This window comes from Balaenoptera ricei, chromosome 1 (assembly GCF_028023285.1).
Source record: "Balaenoptera ricei isolate mBalRic1 chromosome 1, mBalRic1.hap2, whole genome shotgun sequence".
NCBI lineage: Eukaryota > Metazoa > Chordata > Mammalia > Artiodactyla > Balaenopteridae > Balaenoptera > Balaenoptera ricei.
This window is the reverse complement of record NC_082639.1, coordinates 10,903,941-10,926,863: the sequence shown is the minus strand read 5'-3', so window position 1 is coordinate 10,926,863 and position 22,923 is coordinate 10,903,941.

The window sequence follows — 22,923 nt, the reverse complement described above, 5'->3', positions numbered from 1 at the left end:
TCTGTTGCTGCTGGAATCTGCGGCAGCTCCCAAGGACAAGTCATGCTCCTGGATGCCAGAATCCATGGCTACCTGGTAATGATTTGTTCCAGGCAGGGATTTGAAGACATGAGGCTGAGAATTGTGCATGCAAGTACTGTAACCCTGTATCTACCAATTAATGTCTGGGGTTGAAATTGTGAAGGCTGCAAAAGAGGAATAAAAGACTCAGAAATACCCTGGCCCCCCAAAAAGAGAATAACCAAATGCCTAAATGCTGTGAGAAGTCAGGGTCCCGGTATGTGTCTCTCAATTCCATTTCTGTCACTGATTATATACACAAAGTTAATAAGTGGGCAGCTTACACCGGCTGTTAATGGAGATGGTGAGATTTCTGGGGACTCTTCCTTTCTAATCACTTTTCTGATTATATTTTGAAGGTGGTGCCAATAGGATTTCCTGGCAGATCAGAAATGGGTGTGGGAGAAGGAATGAATGGGTGCTGAGAAGAGTGGGATGTCCACTGGCCGAGGCAGAGGACAGATGGGAGGAGTAGGGTGGGTGTTGAGTCAGTTAAGGTCAAGGTGCCTATTGGATGTCCAAGCTGTGAGGTGGTTCGCTGTCTCTGTGAGTCTGGGGAGAGAGTGGCTGCGGATATAAATATGAGATGAGATGACCAAGAAGTGAGTGTCAGTAGTGAAGAGAAGAGGTCTGAGGGCTGAGCCTGGGGACTGCACCATTTAGAGCCAGAGCCTTAGAGGATCCCTCAGAAGTGACCGAGGAGAAGCCAGATCAGAGGAGGAGAGCAAGAAGAGTGTGACCAGCCTCTCTGCACCACCTCCAGGCTCCCTGCTAATCCAAGGCCCTCCCGCCTCTTCCTGGGTATGGCAATGGCCTCCTGCTTATAAACCCCACCCCAGCCAACTCTCAACACATCCACCAGAGCAGCCCCCTCTGCGTGGACTTTCAAGGGCTCCTGCCTCGCTCCGAGTCAAAGCTAAGGTCCTCATGATGACCTGGCCTCGCCGCCTCTCTGCATTCACCTCCACCAGCAGCATGAGGGCTGTCCTCCCTTGGGGATCTCACACTTGCCGTTCCCTCTGCATGGAATGCTCTTCCCCCAAATATCTGCACACTTGCTCTCTCACCTCCCTTAGATCTCTACTCAAATGACCCGTCTCAGTGAGGCCTCCCTAGATGACACTGTAACTCCCTTCAACTTGTATTATTTCCCCCTTCCCAGGGAGGTGGGGTTTCTTTCTTAGAAGTTTATACCATAGATCGTTTTACTTATTTATGCATTTTACTTATTTATCTTATTTTCTGTCTTTCCCACTAGAATATAAGCTTCTTCGGGTGGCAGAGAATTTTGCCTGTTTTTCTCACCACTTTGTCTCCAGAGCAAGATAAATGCATATAGTAGGTGCTTAATACATGATTAGTCAAAATCAAAACTTGCTATAATGTTTATTTTTCTTTACATGTAGCAGATTTTCTTGTAACTAGGGGAAAAATAACCAATGAAATTTATCTATTTATTTGTTTATCAGAATCTAAAATATGTCCATATCCTTATTTGGCTTTGGTCCATTTACCCTTCTTTTAAATAAGCCTTTTATTGTGGCTAGCTTCAAATTAATTTTTGCAGTAAGAATTAAATAATTGAATTTTATTTCCAACATTGATAATTATGTTCCATGAAATTTATCAATTCTGAATGAGAGAAACTCCACAACTATCTTGTTTATGTTTGTTTACATCTTGTGTCCCTCCCAGAACATCAGCTCCCCTAGAGCATGAACCTGGTTCACTGATGAATCCTCAGTGCTTAGAACAGCACCTGTTACATAGTAGGGGCTTACTGAATATTCACTGAATGAACAGATGAATGAACACATGAAGAAATGGATTTCAAAATACTGGCCCCTATTAGGCCATAGACAATACATAAACCAGTGGTTCTCAGCTGGGGAGATTCTGCCCCCCAGGGGACATTTGACAATGTCTGGAGGCATTCTTAGTTGTCACATCTGGGGAGGGGGCGTACTACTGGCATCTAATGGGTAGAGACCAGGGATGTTGCTAAACATCCTACAATACACAGGACAGTCTCCACGACAAAGAATGATACCCAAATGCCAGTAGTGCCGAGGTTGAAAAGCCTAGACCTGAATCAAATAGGTGAGTTGTTACTATGTGCTTGGAGCCTAACTTTTTGGCAGTGGAATAGCAGTGGCTCTCCCCACGAGGAAAGTCTCTTGTCTGCCCAAAACAGTCATTATGTTTTGAAACCCTGGTTCTACTGCCCAGGCAGTAAAGCCCACCCATGACTCACCAGTAGGCTCAGCGTTAAGTCGTCTATATGGGCACCACCTACTACTGCCAGTGACCTGTCCCATTGTGAAAAGTGGAGTACAAGGAGTTGGGATCATTGAAAATTGAAAGGGGTAGAGGCTGGATTCTCCGCTTGGCGGAATTTCTATTCCTTACATCTTCTGACTGCCATTGCTGCCACGGAGAGCATTTTCTTTGAGCCAAAGGAGAGTGGGACTGAGAGCCCTCATAATGCACGGTCTTTCCACTGAGGTACTGGCCCCTTGGACCTGCCACCTCCAGTTCCTACAAGGCTCCTCCACTCTGTCATCTCTGAAACAGACAGAAGCTTATGGAATGGACGATTGATGGATAGGAAACCAATTACCGGTTAAAAAGATCTTGATGGTGGGTTGATTCCCACCCCCACACTATTTTAAAATGTCTATATTACACTGAGCAGCTAGACACCTTAGAATGCCTTCCATTTAAACACCACAGCAAAATGCTATCATTCCCATTAGCTTTCACTCAGGAATAACAAGAAAGGGAGAATGGGTAAGTAGCTACCTTTCTTCAAGTGTTATGCAAGATGATACTTCTTTTCCAACATAAAAAATACATAAATGTCTGGCTGATAGGGAAGATCCTGATACTAAACAAATCCCATTTGCTACTTGGCACCAGCAGACATACAGCGCCACAGGAGTATCTGCTCTGCAAATGAAAACATACACGGCCAAAACAATTTCATTTCGCATAATGCTTTGTCGCTGCTCTGCTGCAATAATTTTACACCTAGAGTCTAAGGACGAATGTGATCACCTCCATTTATTGAGCACTTACTATGCTTTATCGGATCACCTCATCTAATCACACGATGTGGCTCAGGGCAGTCACGTGATCTGCCCAAGGTTCTGCAGCCAGGATGTGGGGCTGAGTGATGCCGGCTCCTACTGCTTTAGCTTTTATTTCCCATTATAGGAATGTACTCTTTCTGGGTACACTGCATGTCCCGGCCACGCACCTTCGGGAGCTGAAAGCATACTTTCGATGATGATCAAGATGATAAAATTTCCACAAGAAACAAAGAGCCACTGGTTCTTATCCACAGTATTCAGGCACTGGGTCTTGGGACACTCCCCTTTTCTTATTATTTTTAAAATTTGTTTTATTAAAATTCTTTCCAGCATTATTGATATATAATTGACACACAGCATTGCATAAATTTAAGGTGTACAACGGGTTGGTGCGATACACGTTTATATTGCAAGATGATTACTTCTTTTCTATCTATTGTTTGCATCACACTTATCTGCGTGTTAACTAATGACCTACAGTCATGGCTGGCTGGGATCCCAGGGAGTATTTTCAGTAGGGTCCAGCTTGCATCCAGACTCCAGGGACTCTCATTGTGTTGAACTGATCATGTATACAAGCAGCTCCACATGACATTCCACAAGGCAACCTCATGCCTTCTGGTGACCATCAGACAGGATGTGCAGAGCAGCTGAGTCCTCCATGGGTCACAGTTCTTAGGGCCTCTCAGTGTCAGCATCTTGCCATAGGAAGTGTGCGACCCCAGTGTTTAAGAAACATACATAGTTTTCTGTAAATATTACTGTAAATATAAGCAGCCCATTTTATCCTGGACTCAGCTGCAGAAAAAGCCATCGACTCCGGCGTGGGGAGGAGGGAGAAGGAAGAAGAGGCTGTTGGTATTGAACTGACTTAGAGAGAGAAATTTCATGGGTCTCCAACATAGCTGGGCTCTACCTGGGGTATTGCCTCTCTGATTTCCCCTTACTTTTGAATCTAACCTCCTACATTCTTTTTCAAATGTGTGTATGATGCTACTGCAATTAATAAAAGACAAGTTGAAGGTATTGCTGAATCCATAACAACTTTTTTCATTGTTATTGATTTTTTCAATTAACAGACCCTAAAGCACAACAGTTTTCTAGCAGAGGTCATTGAAATTCGGGGTCATCTTGCAGGAAAAGCCTGAAAACCGCTAACCTGGAGATGCAACCAAGGTTCCCAAGCCAAGCTGAAAGTCTGTGTCAGCCTCTACCCTAAAAGACTGAACTGCTCTAGAGCTTGTGTAAAAAAGCCTCGTTGATTGGATTTTCATTCGTTGGAAATTGGCAAATCCCGATATGCTGCATGGGATCACTCTTGGTTAATCAGATTATTCAATTTACCAGCCTCCTTTCTCCCACACCCATTTCCGGGACCTTTCCAGCCTGTGTCTGTTTGAATGCATGCGATTTACTCTAAAATCCTGCAGGAGAGTGAGCATGACGCTAGGTATATGCTGGTTGGTTTAAGCTACTCTCCTGGGCAGGGGGCAGTCAGTGGTCTTGATTGGGAATCTACACTTGCGAGTAAACCCCAGCATTTACTCAGAAAGACCACACTCCTGACGGTCCCAACAAAGCTCCCTCATCTTTCTTCTGAGCTCTCATCAACACCAGACGTTTTGCTAGTGAGCTCAAAGAAGGTCCCAAATGGGTTTTCACTGGCAGAAGTGGGGCTCATTATTTAGTATAATGCGTATAAGAAGTGGGTTCTCACTGGTGCAATTAATGGTTTTCAAGATATGTGGTTTTGCTAAAATATCTTCCAGAAGCTCCCCACCCTTTCCTGAAGTAGTTATAAGAATCATGCAGGCACTCTCTTCTTCTCCATTTGGGATGGGCCTTGACACATGAGCCCCACACTGTTCTGGGTCCAGCAGATGGTCAGGGGGATTGCCTGTGCCCACGGTGAGATTAGCTCTATCCACCCTCTTGAAAACTGTCTCATCTGCCTGGGGTGAGGGCTCCACGGGAGGTGTGGCCGGAGCACATACAAGGACAGCAGGGGGGATTTTGTGGAGCTTACACCACACATTTGTTTTAGGGTCTGTTTTCAGCTCACTACTAAATGTTTGCCTGTGGTTCAGGGTTTGGTCTGAAATGTGCTTTCATTATAACCCAGTGGCTAGTTTGCAGGTGAGTAGCTAATTCCCAACCCTCTCCAACTACTGGGGACTGTCAATAGCTACCAAAAAGCACTTAATAGATACGCATGCTCAAATTGGCTTATGTCAGTTTATAACACTACCCAGTTAGTTTTGCAAAGATGAGAAGGTTTTTTTCCCCATACAAGATCCATTTAGAAAACCTGGATAACCAAAACCCTAGAAAATTTCACCCTACTTAGCACAGAGGCATAACTTTAGTATTTGAAAGAATCCTCAATTCCCTATGAAATCAGAAGCCATCTCTCCACCTGACACATTGCCTTGGAATCAGAGAGGCAACACACCACTCCAGGCCTGACTCTCCATGCTCCAGGACTGTGTGGGATTCACTCGTTTCCCTAGAGAAAGAAGACAAACTTCCCCTAGGCCTATGAGGCTATATCTGATTCCTAGAAAACTGCCTCTTAGAGTCCTCATCTACTTTTCTAACTTCCTTTGATCCTGTCCTTTTTTTTTTTTTGCATGAACTGTAGTTCCTCTAGCTATTCACATGGCTGCCTCCTACTTATTCTGCAGGACTCAGCCTAAATGTCACCTCCTTAGGGAGGCCTTCCTGGGTTACTCTGCCTACGTAGGCTGTTTTCATGTTAGCCTCTAACTCAACCCTCTGTTTCCATCACATGATTTTATATTTTACAATTAATTACTAGTTTGTTTACTTATTGGCCGCTTGACCAACCCACTTGAGTGTAATCTTCTTGAAGGCAAAGTCAAGAAAATATACTTAACACAAGTCATCATTCCTTAGTGACTATAGAAACACTTTCATTGTTTTATTGACCTCAAGTTGATGGTACAGCAATCATGATTCAACAACACTTCGACTATAAGGAATCAAAGAGATGGCCCGAGTTGACCCAATAAAATATAGAGTAGGCATTCATTTAACAATGAATCAAAACATGGGCAGAAGACCTAAATAAACATTTCTCCAAAGAAGACATACAGATGGCCAACAAACACATGAAAAGATGCTCAACATCACTAATGATTAGAGAAATGCAAATCAAAACTACAATGAGGTATCACCTCACACCGGTCAGAATTGCCATCATCAAAAAATCTAGAAACAATAAATGCTGAAGAGGGCGTGGAGAAAAGGGAACCCTTACGCACTGTTGGTTGGGATGTAAATTGATACAGCCACTGTAGAAGACAGTATGGGGGTTCCTTAAGAAACTAAAAAAAGAACTACCATATGATCCAGAAATTCCACTACTGGGCATATACCCAGAGAAAACCGCAATTCGAAAAGACACATGCACCCCAATGTTCATAGCAACACTATTTTACAATAGCCAAGACATCGAAGCAACCTAAATGTCCATCAACAGAGAATGGATAAAGAAGACATGGTACATATATACAATGGAATATTACTCAGCCATAAAAAGGAACGAAATTGGGTCATTTGTAGAGACGTGGATGCACCTAGAGAGTGTCATACAGAGTGAGGTAAGTCAGAAAGAGAAGAACAAATATCATATATTAATGCATATATGTGGAATCTAGAAAAAATGGTATAGATCTTATTTGCAAAGCATAAATAGAGACACAGACATAGAGAACAAATGTGTGGATACCAAGGGGAAGGGGGAGGGTGGGAGGAATTGGGAGACTGGGATTGACACATATACACTATTGATACTATGTATTAAATAGATAACTAATGAGAACATACTGTATAGCACAGGGAACTCTACTTAATGCACTGTGGTGACATAAATGGGAAGGAATCCAAAAAGGGGATATATGTATATATATAGCTCATTCATTTTGTGGTACAGTAGAAACTAACACAGCATTGTAAAGCAACTATACTCCAATAAAAATTAATTAATAAAACCAAAAAACAATGAATCTCTGATATAAACATATCATTTACTTTCCCAAAGTAAGAATGCAGAAAAATTCCTCTTACTTGTGTTTTTAGACCCTTCAGGTTTACCAAAAAAAACCCCCAAAAAACAAAAACAAAAAAAAACCCAAAGCTAATAAGGTTGATAAATGAGAGGGACAATTATTCACATTAGTAAGTGATTCTTCTTTTTTCAGAAGGATTCTCTGCCAGGTTCCTTTAAACAGTTGGCTCCTCTCGTGCATTTAGAATCTAACTTGGTTTACAAAAGCATTAATTTACGTGCATATTTTCAGGCCCACTTCCATTGTGAAAGGCTAACTGCATCTTTCATGGGAAGCACATCTGCCTTCCCTCCCAAAGATAATTCTCCTGTTTCTTTTCAGAATACGGTCTTTTTCGAGGGCAAAGCCCGTGTCTCTTGGATGTTTGGTTCTGCTTCCCAGCACCCCAAACATTTTGGGAAGTCAATAAATATTTATTGATTCTGATGAGGCATACAGAATCAGAGAGGTATTTTCTTATATTCTTGTCTTGTTCTTTATGGGACATTTTTATCAGCATCTGAAAAACGTTCATTAAGAAACTCTTTTCTGGGGGGAAAGGGGTGGGGTGGCAGGAATTGGGAGATTGGGATTGACACATGTACACTATTGATACTATGCATAATATAGACAACTGAGGGGAACGTACTGTATAGCACAGGGAACTCTACTTAATGCACTGTGGTGTCCTAAATGGGAGGGAAATCCAAAAGGGAGGGGATATATGTATATGTATGGCTGGTTCATTTTGCTGTACAGTAGAAACTAACACAACACTGTAAAGCAACTATACTCCAATAAAAATTAATTAAAAAAGAAAAGAAACTCTTTTCTTCAAACACTTGGCCTCTCAAAGGGACTGAGATGTTTTTTGGAGGCCCTGAGACCACACGTCTCCAACTGAGCTCTTGTTCATCTCCTGGCAGACATTCCACAGACGTAATTCCCCACCCACACATAATTTTCAGACTGTCTCAGCTGCAGGGCATGGTCTTATCCTTGACCCCTAAGAGCATAGATACCTTGGCAAGATGGGGTTAAGCATGGGACTAACGTCTCAAGATCACAATAAAGAATTCATCCATTAGAGGAGTGGGAGAGCAATAGCTCTCAGGCGTGGTTCTAGGACCAGTACCATCAGTGTCTCCTGGGAACTTGTTAGAAATGCAAATTCTCTGGCCCCACCCCAGACCTACTGAATCAACTCTGAAGGTGTGGGTCAAAGCATCTGGGTTTTAAGAAGCCCTCCAGGTGATTCTGATGTTCTCTGAAGTTTGACAACTACTATGCTAGAGGCTCAAGCTTTTTCTTGAGTGATGACTTTATCTCCCACCTCCTGGTCAAAAGCTGCCTGTAATGTTTTATTGAAGATATGAGTTAACTTCATGGCTCCTAAAAGAGATTTCAGGGACTCAAGACCCCTGGAAGTCCAAGGTTTTTCAGCCCAATAGGTAGACAGGAGGACACAGATGTTAAAGAGGCAATGGGTCCACCGCTCTGAAGGAACAGTAATCTTGTCCATAACCACCTTGGCTTTCCTAACATGCCACTGCCCCCTCTGCCAGGTGGCCACGTCCCTACCCTCTCCTGGACTGTAGTACTCTTGGTCTTCCATGGCAGAGTGGGCATGGGGGGGGTGGATGGGAAGAGGAAAACCGAGACCTAGACTCAGGAGCTGAGTAGCTGGCTTCTGGGGTTGGTTAGGCTCATCAAACAATGGCTTAGCGGCCCCCAACCTGCTCCCATGCAGTGCCCAGGCCCCCTGAAGGAAGAAAGGTCCTTGAGGCTCCCCTCAACCCTGCCCAGGACCCATGTTTCCCAGTACTTCGTCTCCTTCCTCACTAGCCAAGGTGGTCCCTCTACCTCCTCCCACTTCTTCCCAGCCCCCAACCCCACTCTCTCGAAAGCCTGGTCCTCTGTAGTTTCTGGGAGTAGACAAATGTTCTCTGCAGGACCATTCCACCTGGCATTTTGGTTGGCGCTTCTGTCTTTAGTTCAGTTGCCCGTCCTGGGGCTGGTGCAAAAACTCATGCCTGATAATGAGGGGCTTCAGAGGGGTAAAAAGACTTTTCATGCATGTGTGGGGATGGGGGGAGGTTGGGAAAGCGCCCAGAACACAAAGATTAGTTATATGGATATAATTCCACCATGTGGTGACTAAGTTATTTAACTATTCCATTGATAGTGATTTTGATCAGGTACCACTATGAAAACACGAATTACCATAACAATGGTTTGTTTCTGATTTACCCGTTTTTAGCTGAATCAGTATCTCAAAGCAGAGAGACCCAGATTCTCCTACAGGTGTGTAGAGATGTCGGATTTACTTTACGTAACTGGCACTAGGGCTGTGGTCAGATTCATTCCCTCGGGGTCCTTGCTTAGCTTTGCTTCTGTATGAAATACCTCCCCCAGGAGACGTGCTGTGTCTATTGCTCAATGCGTCTTGAAACGGCAATTCATAGTTCAGAACCCATCCCAGCCTCGGAAGCCTTCTCATTTCTTATTCTTTCCTCGTCACCCTCTAAACACCTCCCTTCTCTGTTACCACTCTCCAGGTGGAGGATTCACTCAACAAATCTTGGGGAATGCATTTCAAGGTCCTTCTTTGAAGCAAAATAGATTCGGCTATAAAGTGTCTCCCTTTGGGATGCCAACATTTTAAACACCAGGCATGCACATCCTTTAAGGTAAATACGGGCAGGAAAGCACTTGGATAGTGTTAAGCTTAATGACCCAGTGTTGAGCAAGGAAATTAAAGAACGAACAATACACTTCTGACATTTCTGCCACTTAGACAGCAGCGGCAGCTTTGCCATCACACGTGCAAAATAAAGAACCTTTCTCCACAGAGGAAATGTTCCAATGGAGGAGCTCTCATTTTGCATTTGGAAATGTGTCTCCAGTATGACTCTTCCCTGGGGCTACACTGCAGAAGCCATCTCTCCCCTTCTAGTAGGTGTGTGCGTGAGCTAACGAAAGTCAACATTGTTTATTCCTCTGTTGGGAAGCCTGGAGCTCCATATTAGCCACTATTTGAAATGTGGTCCAGAGGAAGATACGCTAGGTAAGATCTGGACCAGAAATGGACCTGCAGAACATAGGGGCTGTTAATGTGCTTGGGGGGAGATAGAGAGAGAGAGAAGAAGGAGGAGGAGGAGGAGGAGGAGGAGGAGGAGGAGGAGGAGGAGGAGGGGAGAGAGGTAGCTAGCATTTCTCCATTGGACCATCCCACAATTGTTTTTTTTTTACAATGAATTCTCCAGCAGATAATTTGATGAGTTGCTTTCAACAACTATGAAAATCCAGTTGCTGAAAATTAAAGCAATGCTTTCTCTCTTTCTCTCTCTCTCTCTCTCTTTTTTTTTTTTTTTCTCGGTTTGGTTACATAGTCCAGGCAAAGAACCCCAGGAGCCAAACAGCCTGAAGTAGGATTGAGCTGGAGCCCTGGCAGGTAGGATGCATCACAGGTAATGCCCACCTATGCAAACTGCCCAGATTGCTGGGTCTACTTCTGAGCTATTGACAAAGCTGTTTCTCCAGGTCCCAAAGGTGGTTGCGAGGGTCCAGCTATGTTATAAAAATTGTGAGAATTGATTCTGTGTTTGGTGAAACTGTCAGGGATTGAGAAGCTTCATTGGCCACCACATCATGGGAGGGCCTAACGGAGGGATCATTCATAAACACTCTGATAACAAAATGTCAACACGTGCTTCTCGGTAAACAGCTGCTTTTCACAGACTGATGCTCAGAAGTTCAACTCCAGCTCTCAGGGATGTGTCCCATAAGTAAACAGATTTACACTGGGGTCACTGCTGCTTTCCAAACACAATATTGCTTTCCAGAGCCACAGAGAGGTGCAATGTAGTGGTTGAGAAGAAGCCAAGTTTGTCTTTGCCTTCGTCTTCCTTCCTTGCACTGCCCCCTCATAGCCATCAACACACACGTATTGAATGCCCTTATGTTTGAGGTGTCATGCTAGACATTTGGTATATGTTGTATGTACCTATTCAGATTTAGATAAAGTCAGTCATTTGTGTCTTCACGGTGGACCTGGATGGTGAACTTCATTTTTTGCGAGTGACTAAAGCTCGGAAGTGGAACAGAGATCGGAACTGAGATCAGACCTCCAAGCTCTTGCTACCCCACCTTTCTCCTTTCAGGCCTCTCGTACTTCATGTGGTCTGGTTCATTCTGATATAATGGGGCCAAGGTTCAGACACAATCGAACTGAAGCATCTCCATGGAACTGAGAGAAAAGGCAGCACTTAGGGGATACAGTGGAGGGAAGTGGGGGGAATACAGGCATAGGTGGGGTGCATATGCAGGGACAGGAGTCTCCCTGGGACACCTCCCCCAAATCACACGGCACAGTTGGACATCACTGCCTTTGCACTAAGCCAGTGCAAGGCTCAGCTTTTGACTGGTTTGCATGGAAGCCAAGAATTATCAGTGGGGAGTGAGAATGTCATTGTTAACGGCTCAGCCCAGATTCTTTAGCCCAGTTGCCCAAAGGGAACTGACATGGGTGACCAGTAGGCTGGATCACTACCAGGGTAGCTATGACACTTTTCTTGAAAATCTTCCAAGTTTCCTATAGATGGATGAAGAGCACTGACCATTTAATTGCCCAGGAACTTACCACCCTCTGCACTGCCCCAGCAAAATTTGAACTGGGGACACTGGATTGTTAACAGCCTCAATGGGGATTTAGTCACAACACCTTATTTTCTGTTTGAACAGCCAGAGGGGTCCATAAGAGTCATATACCAAATAAACTACACTTAATTGCTAAACCATTTCCACAGACTTCATGAATATGTTCCCTACTAACTTTCCACTGTAAAGGATTATGTTTAGATCTTTAGTTTTTAAATGGGAACAGCTGCAATGGACTAGCAGGCAGCTCTAATGAACAGATGTATATTTCTAGAGAAATCGATTTTCCTTTTTATTATTACGCCACCAAATTTGGTTTATTTCCGAGCAATTTACATTTTAAGCTGCGACTCACTTATGAACTAACAATAATAACTATGTCCTCCAGGTAGGGAAATTTATCTCAGCAAAAATATCTGCTAAGCAATGCAAAATTTTTAGTTATTATTATTAGCAATATACAATAAGAGGAAAAGCCACACATTACGACCTAACTGCAATGCTAGTCACTTCTGCAGTCTCCTTGGAGGAAGTCTTTCTGTTTTGAGTTGGTCTAGAAAGTATTATGTTTTTAACCCATCAGTTCTCAACTGAGCCACTTTTGCCCCTCAAGTGATATCTGGCAACGTCTGAAGACCATTTTGATTGTTATGACTGGGGGAGGGGTGCTGCTGGCATCCAGTGAGTAGAGGCCGGGGATGTTACTAAACATCCTACAGTGCCCAGGACAGCCCCACAACAAGGAATTATCTTGCCCCAAATGTCAGTGGTGCCAAGGTTGCAAAACGTTGCTGTGATGAGTTGAATTGAGTTCCCCTACAAAGATATGCTGAAGTCCTGACTCTCTACTGAGAGAATATGACTTCAAAATGTGACCTTATATGGAAATAGGATCATTTTAGGTATAATTAGTTAAGAGGAGGTCATATTGGAATTAAGGATGAGCCCTTCATCCAATATGACCGGTGTCCTTATAAGACGAGGGGAGACAACATGAAGACAGACACACAGGGACAACACCATGTGAAGATGGAAGCAGAGATCGGAGTGATGCGGCCACAAGCCAAGGAATGCCTGGAGCCATCAGAAGCTGGAAGAGGCCAGGGAGCGTCCTTCCCCAGAGGCTTCAGAGGGAGCAGGGCCCTGATGAAACCTTGATTTCAGACTTCTGGCTTCCAGAACTCCAAGAGAATAACTTTGTTTTAAACCCCTTCATTTGTGGTACTTTTGTTATGGCAACCCTAGGAAACTTATACACTTCCTTTAAACGAGTGAAACTTTCTTCTTCTTAGAATGATAATAGTTATATTTAACTAGGAAAATATACTGTTTCCTCATTATGAATCCCTTCCCCATACATTAGTATGCTAAATAACTCTGTTAGGGAGGGATCACAATTCTCATTGTGAGAGAGATAGAGATAAATAACAGCAGTAGTTGCCATTCCTCCAGAGCTTTCTTATGCCAGCCTCCATGCTATGTTTTTTACACACATCATCTCATGTGACTGTTGCAGTGACCCTTGGGGACAGCTACTATGATTACCTTCATTTTGCAGTGGAGGAAACTGAGGCACAGAGAGGTAAAGTGCATTTCCTCAGGTCCCACAGGCAGTAAGTGGAGGAAGTTGCAAACCCAGCAAGCCTCCAGAGCCCTCACTCTTATCCACATGCTCTCTGGCTCTGAAGTGCAACCAATCAGTGCCAATGGCAGGCCCTCGTCCAGCCAAACTCCATGGCCCTGTTAAGAACACATCTCTAATGAAGAGGGCCTTAATATAAAGCAGTTCCAGAACCTTATCCCACAAGAAAAGGATTCTGAGACAAAAGGAGAGTGGAATCATTTCATACTACATCGCTCTCTTTGAGATTCAAAAATGTCATTAGTAAAGGCTCTGATAAGGTGTGCATTAAAAAAAAAAAAAAAAAACAACCCTGAACCCTGTTTGTTGTGTTAATCCAGTGGTTCCCCAAATTATTTGACCATGAAATTTTTTTTTTTTTTTGTAGTACACTTATTATCTAGATCAGGGAGCAGCAAAGTTTTTCTTTAAAGAACCAGTGACTATTTTAGGCTTTGCAGGCCACATATGGTCTCTGTCACTTATTTGTCTTTCTTTTAAACAATGCTTTAAAAATGTAAAAACCATTCTTAGCTTGAGGGTCATAAAAAAAAAAAACAAAAAAACCCCCAGTTGCTGGCTGAATTTGGCCTGCCAGTCGATGTCTGCTGATTCCTCTAGAAGGACAGAGTTGAGAACACAAACAGAAGACCACTTTGGATGTATTAATACTATTTTTCATTAGGACAGCACTGAGAAATCCAGTGTTAGATGTCCAGGAACAGAAAACCAAAATTCTTTACATTATCCCTGTTCTTTCTATGTAGCAGATGAGAAAATGAAAGTCTGAGCAGTACCTTGTTTTGGGCTGAGTTTGCTCCCTTAGAGGGAAAATGACTCACAGCCAGAGGGTGGGTGGGTGTGAGCCTACACCTCCTCAGGCCCTTGGAACGCCCTCCTGCTCATGAGGTGGCATATGTGGATGTTTAAACATCGTCTCGACATTAGGCAGATGATTTTCTCTCAGTCTACTAGGCTAAGGTGGATGCGTGCCAGGAGTAGTTTATACGGATTCCAGCTATTTCAGAGTCCCCAACTGCCAACCTTAGCAGGATAATGAGGACTTTTATGGTCGCCAAATTGGATTTCCTTTAAAAATGCAACCATTGCTCCCTGGAGTGAAACTCCAGGGTTTTCTGGAGCCAGGGTGCCAGTTCTTGGAGATCTATATTTAGAGGTAGTTGCTTCTTTGTAGGAGGAGAAATGATGTAAGATAAATCATGGGCTCCGAGGCAAGACTTGGAGTCCTGTGTGGGCTCTGCCAGTGCTTCACTGAGGAACCTCATGAAGGTTGAGCCTCCTTTCTGTGTCAGTTTCCCCATCTGTAAAGCATTATGCAACCAGTAGGTGAGAAGTGGTATCTAGTTGTGGCTTAAATGTGCAATTTTCCTGACAACTGCTGATGTTGAGCGCATCATCATGTCTTTATTGATCATTTATATACCTTCTTGTGTGAACTATTAGCTGCCTATTCAAATGTTTGGCTTATTTTTAAAAACTGAGTTGTTTGTCTTTTTGTTACTGAATTATAGACGTTCCTTACATATTCTGGATACAAGTCCTTTGTTAGAGATAGATATTGTGAAATTTTCCTCTTAACTCATGGATTGTCTTTTCACTTTCTTAATGGTGTCTTTTGGTAAGAAAACAATGTTAAGTCTAATTTATCCATCTTCTTTTACGTTTTCTGCTTTCTATGCTCTATCCAAGAAATCTTTGCCTAACTTGAGGTTGTGAAGATATTTCCCCATGTTTTCTTCTAAAAGCTTTATAGTTTGTAGATTTTATGTTAGGTCTATAATCTATCACAAACTAATTTTTGTGTATAGTATAAGGTAGGGATTAAAGCTGCACCTCCGCCCACGATATCCAGTTGTTTTGGCACTATTTGTTGAAAAGGCTTTCCTTTTCCCCTTGAAATGGTTTGGCATTCTTGTCAACCATATATATGTGTATCTGTTTATTTTTCTGACTCTCTAGTCTTTCTAAAATGTCACACTATCTTGATCACTATAACTTTAAAAGTAAGTTTTGAAGTTGAAGAGAGTAAATAGCCTCCTTGTTTTTTTTTAATATTATTTTATCAGTTCTACATCATTTGAATTTCTAAGTATAATCAGCTTACTTATTCCCTGAAAAAAAAAAAGACAGCTAAGATTTTGATTAGGATGGCTAGAATTTACAGACCAATTTAGGGAAAATTGATACCTTTATAATACTGAGTGATATATACCTATACTTATTTTGTTCTTTAATTTCTGTCGATATTTTATAGTTTTTAATTTAAAGATCTTGACCGCTTTAAAAAATATATCCCGAAGTATTTTGTGGGTTTGGATGCTATTTTAATTAATTAGTTTTTCTATATTGACTTGCAGCCTGTGAAATTCACTTACTAGGTTTAGTAGAGTTTTTGGTAGATTCCTTACAATTTTCTACATATAAAATTAGGTCATCTGCAAAGGCAGCTTTACCTCTTCCTTCCCAATTGTTGTGCCTTTATTTTACTTTCCTGCCTTCTTGTACTGGCTAGGACTTCCCGTAATGATGTGAACAGACATTTGTTGACTAATCTCCAACTTTAGGGGGAAAGTGCTCTGTATTACAACAGTAAGTATGCTGTTTACAACTAAATTTTCATAGATACTCTATGGCAGATTGATAAAATTTCCTCCTGTTCCTAGATATGCAAAATATATTTTATTTATAGATGGGTGTTAAATTTTGTAAAATGCTTTCTCTCCACCTAGTAAAAATGATTGTATCATATTTTCTTTTAATGTGTTAATATCATGAATTTCATTAATTGATTTTTATTGGTTAAATAAACCTTGCATTTCTGGGATAAAGCTCAGCTAGCCATGATGTATTACCCTTTTAAATATATTGGTCTGTAATTTTCTTATCTTGTAATATCTGTCTAGCTGTAATTTTTCATTTATTTGCATGTCTATTTGATTAAAATGTGTAAGTGTCATGAAGCCTGGAATCACGTCTCTTTGGCTCACCTTTTTTTCTTATATGTTAAGAATGTAATAATAGTTTGTTGAATGAGTTAATACACGGATGAGTGGATGAATAAATTATTTCTGGTCATAATATGGGAAAAGTACTTTATGAGCATTAAAGCATAAAGCATACACAAGTATGGGTTTCACAGTAGTAGCTCAGAACTATATTGGTACTTTTTAAGGGCTCAGAGTCTAAGATAAAGTAATCAATTTTATTGTAGTGAATGAATTCAGAGTCAGGAGGCTTTAGCCAGCTAGACTTCGGGAAGACCCTATTATATTCTTTCCTCTACCTACGGGGTCTCTTAATGCTCTGTCACTCCCCTGAAGTCAGTAAAACTTTGCTATTTACATGCACAAATGCTCAAGACTCTCCTTTTTCTACAGTGGAAAAAATGCTACTGACCTGATTCTGTGCCTAACTGCACATAACCCTGTACATCTACAGACATGAAAGAATTCCCTTTCACAGTGAGGGCTGTTAAAGTCATATCATGGACGACCCACAAGATTTTTCAGGGATATATAAATATGTCCACAACCTGAAAATATGCTGTGGCTTTAACATATAGATATAACGGCAAAAGAGAAATAAACAAATACATAGTGTCTATGATATGTCACATTACCCAAATTTCATTAACTATTCAATTTGGTATTCAAAATTTTTATGACATTTGAAAGTAATCTGTATGTTTAGTTTTTTAATTTTCTGTTTTGGAAGAATTCCTGGGTATATATGATTCCCTGAGAGATCAGAGCCAATCTTAAATGGGTTTCTAGCAGCCAACAAATTTCAAAATCATCAAAAGTTATAAAAATTCTTACAAAATTTATACAAATCAACAATTGCATTTAATACATAATCCAGTCGCTGGTCAGAGTGTTTAGTGTGTGTGGGGTAGGCCCCAGAAGTTAAGAGCGCCTCCTGTTGGCCTAGAAAAGATCATGAAATGGCCTGTTCTTTGTCTGGGGGGACCACGCCTATTTCCTTTCGGAGATGAAAGCCCATCATGCTTATGATGATCAGGTCTTTGGCTCTGATTATTTTAGAAGTAAAATATCATAAGTTTCCAAACAGAGGAAGGAGTTTTCCCATTCTTCCAGTGCCTTTTGGCTGCTGATGAGATGGCAAAAGCATCAGAGTTTACATGCCAGAGAGATTTGAAGAACATAGGAAAGCACCTGCTGTGATGGGGCAGGCTGCTGGGAACTTTGAGGGTTTTAGAACATGAAGCTGCTGCCCAGATGAGCGACCAGGCCAGGTCATACATTCCTCTTTCACAAACAGATCTTATTTCTCTATTAAATCAAACCAGACTTCCCAAGCCTGTCCCTCCCAATGGACCACAGACACCCCTGCCTTAGAGGCACACCTCAGTATCCAAAAGACACCTGGTGCTGGAGACATCAGAAGTGCATGAGAACCTGCTGCCTGTAGGCCGATGACTGCCAAACCTGGCTGAGGAGTGGAACTTTGGGGAACTTTACTAGAATGTGAACCGCAGGGCCAGCTTCCAGATGGGCTGACACAGAATATTGGGAGGAAGGGCTGGGAATGTGTGTTCTTAGCACATTTGCTGGGTGGTTCTGTGAAGTTGGTCCTGGGCAACAACTGTTCTAGACCAGGCTTTCTCTGTCTCTACACTGTGGACAACTGGGGCTGCATCATTCTTTGTCATGGAGGCTGTCTTGTGCATTGTAGGATGTCTAGCAGCACCCCTGGCCTCTACCCACTAGATGCCGGTAGCACCCCTTCCTGTGCCCCTCCCACTGCACAGAATGATGACCAAAAATATCTCCCGACATTATTGCCACATATGCTCCGGGGACAAATCCCCTCTCTCATGGTAGCCACTGTTCTAGACCATTCTATATTATTAATGATGACAGTGATGATAATGAGGACAGAGATTATTTGGAAACTGGCTTGGTGCCAAGGACTTAACACAACTTATTTTGTTTAATCCTCATGGTAATACTGTTAGGCATTATTTCCATCACCATTTTATAAGGTTTGGAGAAGACTCAGAGAATTGAAACATTTTTCTCGAGGTCATGCGTAATCAGTGACCATAGTTGGAATCCACCTGTGTTTGACTTCAGAGTGGGTGCTGGGGTCAGCTAGACCCAGAGGGGCAATGAGACTTATCCTTATCCTTATCTTCCAATGTGTGTTCTTGTCACGATCTAACAACTCACAACTCCTAAATGTCTACTCCACCAGACCCATATTCTTTAGCCTGGCAGGCCAGGCTGGCTCCACTTCTCATGCTTTGATCTGCTGTTCTGTTCTGACCTTAGATCAGTCTCCTCTCCGACCCTGAATGTGCCCTGCTAATTTCTACTCTGGGGCTATTTCTTTCATGCAGGAGTCTCAAACTCAAAGGTCTACAGGGGCCTAGAAGGCAAAATCAAAAAAGAAAGTGGGCTCAGTACAAGATGCTAAAGGGCAACTAACCTCTCAGCCTCATTTGGGGAGACCTTGGGAATGGTGCGGACTGTGGCAAATTAGAGGGCAGCTGCTTCTCCATCGTGCCCTGTGACAATATGTGCTGGCATTACTGGATTTTTGCAGTCTTTCAAGAAAACCTGGAAATTGTAACAATACGTATAACACCAATTTTTAAAATTTGGTAGGTCATTCAAGTTAAAAAAAAATACCCATGGCCTGGTTCTGGGCTGAATCTGGGCCTTCACTTTGAAGCTCCTGCCCTAACCTCCTTTCTAAGACTTGTCTGCATTTGTCTGAGTCCTTCTCATCCTCCAAGGCTAGCCTCAGGGCCCACAGCCAAGCATCCTCCCTGGACCACTCCTGACTCCTCTCCAGTATCCTTTACCATTTGTACCACAGATCCTGGCCCTTGGTCATGTACATGCTTTGATTTGTCCTTTATTTCACATGTTCTTTCATCTTGTCTCCCCAATAACAATGAAAGTTGCTTCAAGGTATAGGACCCTGACTTCTATTTTCTTTTGAATTCCTTACAGCACAGCACAAAGCTCAACACTCAAAATGCACTCAACTGAATGAAAGTCCTTCCTCACAGCCAACCCTGATCTCTTGTGTTGGCATGTAAGCCTGTTCCTCTCATTGGTCCTTTGCAGACTGTATGGCAGATCTGCATCCACCCTATAGAACCTTTTATAAATGTAAAAACCATAATCTAATCACCCTTTAGCCTTCTTTATCTCTAGGACAAAAGCTCCAAATATTTTGAGAAAATTGTATGAGACCATACACCTTGACTTGCTCAGCTTTGGTTGTTGTTCAGAAACTAGATCCCTGTATACACATGTGGTTTCACTAATTCCTTTTCAGTTTGGAAAAAGATAAAATATGGATTATTCCCCCTCTCTCACCCTTTTCTAGTTAAAGTGATAGATATCAGAGATATATAAAACTAAGATCATTTTGTTGATCATGAGACAGAGAAATGGCTAACATTTGAATCCTCAAATCTTCAACCACCTGTCAACAGCCATTTGGAGTAACATCACTTGAGAACCCTCCAGGAAAATGTAAATTTATTTATAATTTTATTTATATTTATTTACTTATAAATAGGGCTTTGGCTCAAAATTCCTATGGTCTCTGTTAGGTGTAAGCTATGAGCAGACTTTAATTTTCTTGTTAAAAATAGTACATGATCATTGTAGAAACTTTAGAAGATAAAGTTAATCAAAGAGAAAATAAGAATCGTCTGTAATCTGACTACCCAGAGAACTGGGTTTTTTAGAGTCACACACACATATTCATACACACATGTAGTATAGGTATAATGTATAATATGTTATATATATATTATATATATATAGGTCCAAATAATTTGTATTCAAATGGAATAATTTTATACATACTCTTTCAACAACTGCTAAAGCCATCAGAATTTTGTGGCTATAAGTAACAAAACCAACTCTGACCTATGTAACAAAAAAGAGTCTATTGGGAAGATACCAAGAAGGCTCAAAGATTCAAATACTAATTTGAACAATCAGGCCATGAGAAGGCTGGGGGTCAGGTGAATCTTGGTATCTAGGTAGCAAGACAAATTCTTCAGAGTGTTTCCATTGGGACGACTCAGTTCCAATCATTTCCTGGCATTATAGCATTCTACTCAAGATCTGAGTTTCTGGGAGAGAGGTCTGATTGGCCCAGCTGGATCACATTCTTGGACTGCTGGTATAATTGTCCAGGTTGTACACTGCATAACCCTTGGGAGCATCTTCACATTGTAATCAAGGATGGTACAATGCCCCACCAGAACAACCTACATGGTGGCTTTACATGTACATGCTCACCCTGAATGACAGTTCCCTTCCCAAGTCACTGGGATGGGGGCAGGGAAGTTGCCAAAGCCAAGGTGAGCACCAATAGAAGAGAGAGGAAATACTGGGCAGTCAAAACCCAAAAATGTCTACTACATGTATTTTCCTGAACTTGTTATCTTATAGGCATCCTTGATGTAATTTAATATTCTCCCTTAGTTTTGTTTTTTTTTTTGTTTGTTTTGGTTGTATAATATTCTGTGATGTGGCTATACCACACTTTATTTGGTATAATTAGACATTTTTTGTCTATTTTATTCACTACTCTATCCCAACCACTTAGTCCCCAGCACAGAGTAGGTGCCTAATAAATATCTGTTGAATTAGTTTGTGTTCTAATTGTTTATACAGTGTTACAATGGACAGCTCACAAGTCACTCTTAGTACACACTAATGATTATTTCTAATAGGGTGACTAAGTTGCCCTGTTTGCCTAGGGTTTCCTGCAGATTCCATGTCCTAGGCACCATCTTAGTCCTGGGCAAACTCAGTCACCCTATAAGGGGTTCTGCACCCAATTCCCATGTAGTGGGGTCGGGGGGGGGTGTTACCCAACACCATCAAGCAATTCTCTGACACAAGCTGGGAGCCCTACAATTCAACTCGATTCTAACACTATCTACCTGGAGATGGTGTTGGATCCCATAGGTTAAGGGCTCAGTCCTACAAGACTGCTCCTCACCCCCCAATTCAGAAGATAGTTACAAGTTCAGGTTGTCACCTGTGCTTCTGATTGACTGGCTCTAGGTCAGAGGTTCTAATGACCCCTCCTTGGGTTTGATTAATTTTCTAGAGCAGCTCAGAGAACTCAGAGAAACCTTTTACTTACTAGGTCACTAGTTTATCGTAAAAGGCTATAACTCAGGAACAGCCAGATGGAAGAAGTGTATGAGCAAGGCATGGGGAAAGGGAATGGAGCTTCCATGCCTTCTCCAGGTGTGCCACCCTCCCTAAATTTCCATGTGTTCACCAACCCAGAAGCTCTCCAAACCCCTTCCTTCTGGATTTTTATGGAGGCTTCATTACACAGGCATGATTGATTAAATCACTGGCCGTTGGTCATTGATTCAACCTCCAGCCCTGCTCCCCTCCCCCAAGATTACCCTCCAGTCACCTGACTGGTTCCCCTGGCAACCAACCCCATCCTTAGCTGCTTCCAAAAGTCACTTTATTAACATAATAAGAGATAATTTATGCCCTCATCACAGGAAATTCCAAGGGTTTTAGAAGCTCAGTGCCAGAAAACAAAGCGGGTTGAAGACCAAATATATATTTCTTATTATACATCACAATATCCCACTCTACTATCCAAGAAACCACACTCTGATCTGAGCCCTGGAGGTCTTATCTGCTGATGGTGAAGGAATGGACAGAAAATTCACCCTAGGAAAGAGAGGGCTGCCCAAACCTCTGAGTGGCTACTCAAACCATCCCCACCACACCTCCGTCTCTGTGCCGGCACTCTTCTTCTGCTGTGCTCTTCCAGGGTTGGGGGCGGGGGCAGTCACAAGGGAAGGATGAGAAAGGACATCAGGATAAAGGCAAGGCAGGGGCCAGCCGAGAGGCACTGGCTCCAGCTTGGTGCTATGAATCATCCCTTAGTCGTCTCTTAGAGAGTTCCACTCTGTAATCAGGCACCCCACTTGTGCCCTTAGAGCACAACAGAACCAAGCATTTCTTCCTCTTCCTTGGGCATAGACTGAGGTTGGCAGTGGGAAAAGAGCCTATGCCCCTCTGGGGGTAGTGATGAGCCCCCCAAATGGCAGGAAGCAGCCAGAAAGTCGGCCCAGCTGGGGTCACCGTGGGACCAGGGTCCACCTGGAGGGTGACCTCTTGATGTATTGCCACTCCTCAAAAATGCACACCGGGAACCAACTATTTGCCTGATGACAAGTGCCGCTTTTTCATGTACATTCTTTCTGAAAATCCATCTTTTATTTTTATCAAAATAACACACATATGGAGTTTTTAAAAGCCAAACAGTACCACGAGGCTTCTAACAGACATTAGCGGCCTCCTGCCCCTCTCCCCTCACACCCGATTCCACCTTCCCTGAGACAAACCTGTTTTTGCTCTGTGAA